Raw genomic sequence first — 4,155 nt, forward strand, 5'->3', positions numbered from 1 at the left:
GTAAAAACAGGGCATACATACTGATTTGTGCCACACGGTCGAAGACACACCGTGTGCCATTGCCATGGGAAAACTAGAGAGGTTACTGAATTGGGTCACACGGTCGACCAGGCGCCCATGTGCTAGCCCGTGTGTCACTCACGGCCAGTAGACACGCCCGTGTGTTTAGGCCGTGCCAAACATGTAGGGTATAATGACTTAATTCGAAAGGGTACCCTAGGGGACACACGGCCGTACAGCATGACCGTGTGTCGCACACGGCTGAGACACATGCCCCTTGTCTCTGCCTGTGTAGACTAAAATAGGCCATTTGTAAAGCCACTTTGCCACCCTAAAAACACAAGCGTTTACAAGCATAAATGACCACATTTATACAACTCAATAGGCAACCAAGATAACTATTTCAATACACATTATTAGCCATATCAAAACCTAACAATTACATACCCAAATACCTATTTAACATCATTCATAATCCACTCATTTAACAATTACATATCAAGTCTTCACTTGCATAATTTCATTTCATCATTACCTTGCCAAAACATGCCATAATTGAACATTTATACACAATTAAATATGATACCAAAATAAGCCAAATCACATAGCTTAACTCATGTACAAAATATACTAAAACCATGACATCAAGTAACTTAACTAACATCTTTTAATCTAGCATATACATTCCATATTTACAATATCCACAAGTTCAAGAGTACTAATCAGAAATTGGATAGTGTGATGTGCAACTCCGACTTGTCTGGAATGAGCGAGCTAATGAGCCTCTATAAGACATAGAAATAAAGTAAGCTTTATAGCTTAGTAAGCTCGTATAATTCAAAACTAAACTTACCATTTATACATAATCAAAGTAATACTTAAAGTGCAACCAATTCAATTTATAAACACCTAATATCAAGTATTCATCACATGTTAGTCATTGTAGAAATATATGAAACCATCCATTAATACAATGCTTTGCATCATTCCAAATTCATATATCATGTATAACATTAACAACATTTATAATCTATAACTCATTCGTATAAGATTATTTGTGCCTATTGAACTTATTAGAAATTCAAAGGATACTCGGGTGAATAATATCAGTAATCTGTAAATTCATTTCTTTCGAGCTATGATCGGTAAACTCCTCCCGAGTTGATGAATAGTAAGCTTTATTGAGTTGAAACTGTAAGCTCTATCAAGCTGAACAATAAGCTTTAATGAGATGAAAACAGTAAGCTCTTATGAGCAGATATATCGGTAAGCTCATACGAGCTGTGGTGAGTCCGCAACAAATGCAGGAGCTCGACCAAAACGGTAACCCTAGTGACAAGTCACTCGTATCCTATGAATTCATATTGTTCAAACAGGGCTCGGTAACAAATATAATATATCAATAAGACATTTATATTTCAAGTACATCAATTACTCAATCACAAATATTCATTTAAAATATTTTCAAATATATAGAAGTTTGATTCTAATTATACGAACTTACCTCGTATCCTCGGATAAAACTATCGACTATTTGTCCACTTTTCATTTTCCCTGATTTAGTTTCGGTATTTGCTTATCTTGATCTATATAATATCAAATTAACTCATTCAAACTTTCATTCAATTCAATTTAGTCTAAAACATTCATTTTGGCTAATTTGCAATTTTACCTCTAGACTTTTGACTGCTTTTCAATTTAGTCCTTAACACATAAAAAATGCAAAATTGCACAATTAGGCCATAACCCATGATAGCCGAATTTCATAGAGACACCTAGCAGCCCATATCTTTCATTATTTTACACTTTTAACGACGTAATTTTACAATTTCACAATTTAATCCTTATTTGATATTTTTGTCAAAAATCACTTTACAAAAATAGTTTAACTATCATCAAGCTTCCATAATCTATCATTAAACATCAAAGAACTCAAGTATTCAACAATGGAACTTTTCAAAATCATGAATAAATTCAAAAATTAAGGCATGGGCTAGCTAGAATACAAAGCAATGATCTCAAAAACATAAAAATCATTAAAAACCGAGCAAAATCTGTATCTAATTGAAGAATTTATCAATGCCAAATGAGAAACCCTATTTTGGCTTCTTCTACTTCTAATTTTCAGCTAAAAATGGATGAAAAACATAATTTTTGTTTTTGTTTTATTTTATTAAACCTTTAATAACTAAATTACCTTAATAACCTTAATATAAACCATCAAATATGATATAATCAATGTCCAAGATTGTCCACTTACATTATAAATGGACTCATTACATAATAAGGACTTCCATATTAATAAACCAGAGCTATTTAATACTTCTAAACAATAGAACTCAACTTTTATGCATTACGCGATTTAGTCCTTTTTACCGAATTAAGCATTTAAACAATAAAGTTCTTAACGAAACATTCACAAAATTAATCTATCATGTTGTAGACCTTATTAAAATAGTAAAATAAATATTTTAACTTTGGATTTGTGGTCTCAAAACTACTGTTTTGATTTGACTCAAAAACGGGCTGTTACACTACTGGTGGCTAAGTTATCCGGCATGTGTTGCGGATACTCGTCAGCTTGTGTGAGCAGCACCGTGTAGCTTTGTAATGACCGTCAGCTTCTGTGAGTAGACTCGTTGATAGCTATAGTATAAGCATTATATGTGATACGAGATTGGGATTGTTTTGGCTATGTATGTGGCACTTTGGGTGTGAAATTCTTGAGTATTCGATAGTATTCTAAATGATTCAACGGGTATATTGAAGGCAAGAATGAGTATGAGACTATTAAGAGATGGTACAGGTATGTACATGAATTGTATAAGTTTTGAATCGATGAGACTTGTGATTTTCACATTTAAACTTATGTATGAATATTGGAAGGTTTGTAAGTTATTATGAGTTGTACTTTGATATATATATATGTTCAATTGTTAAATGATGTATTTATGGTATACTGAATTTATGGTTATATGAACTTACTAAGCTTTATAGCTTACCTTGTTTATTTTCATGTTTTATAGTGAAATCAATGCTAACTCGGGTTCGGGAATCGTTGGAGACTTCATCACATTATCCAACTATCACTTTGGTACTTTTGAACTTAATTATTTTGAGTATATGGCATGTATAGGAACTTTGGTCATTTTGGTTTTTGATGTGTTATTTGAATTACGAGCTTGAAGGGTGATTGTTTCATCTCCCTCACGAAGTGTGGGTTCACCTGTACCAACATCAATAATGGTTCTAGCAGTCGCTAAAAAGGGTCGTCCTAAAATCAAAGGTGCGTTACTATCCTCTTCCATGTCTAGAACAACAAAGTCTACTGGGTATATAAATTTATCGATCATAACAAGAACATCTTCAATGATACCCCTAGGAAATCTAATGATTTTATCAGCTAATTGAATGCCCATCCTAGTTTGTTTGGGTTTCCCAAGACCTAGCTGTTTAAACATTTTATAAGGCATAACATTAATGCTTGCCCCTAAGTCAGCCAATGCATTATGAACATCAAAACTACCAATTAAACAAGGAATCGTAAAACTCCCTGGATCTTTCGATTTGTTGGGTAGCTTATTCTGTAATATGGCTGAGCAAACTGCATTCAACTCCACATGTGACACGTCATCCAACTTTCGTTTGTTTGTTAGAAGCTCCCTTAAAAATTTGACTCCGTTTGGCATCTACGAGAAAGCTTCGATAAATGGTAAGTTAATATTTAATTTCTTTAATAGTTTAAAAAAATTACCAAATTGTTCATCTGTATCGTCTTTCCTTGTCGCATTGGGGTATGGCATCCGTGTTTTGTACTCTTTACTTACCATTTTCTGGTCATTGTGGTCCACCTCACCCTTACCTTTACTTACCATAGTTTCCTGCCTCTGCTCTGGTTCAGGTACAACTAACCCTTTCTCATCTTGAATGGTAATTGCTTTGATTTGCTCCCTTCACTACACCAAAACAGGTTTTTAGCGGCGTTTGAATGAAAAACGCTGCTAAAGTTCAAACGCTGCTAAAGAACGAGCATTAGCGGCGCTTTTAAAAAATGCCGCTAAAGATCGAGCATTAGCGACGCTTATTAAAAAACGCCGCTATAGGTTCAACTTTAGCGGCGCTTTTCAAAAAAGCGCTGCTAATGCTTGATCTTTA

Source organism: Gossypium arboreum, chromosome 2, assembly GCF_025698485.1.
Source record: "Gossypium arboreum isolate Shixiya-1 chromosome 2, ASM2569848v2, whole genome shotgun sequence".
Taxonomy (NCBI): Eukaryota; Viridiplantae; Streptophyta; class Magnoliopsida; order Malvales; family Malvaceae; genus Gossypium; species Gossypium arboreum.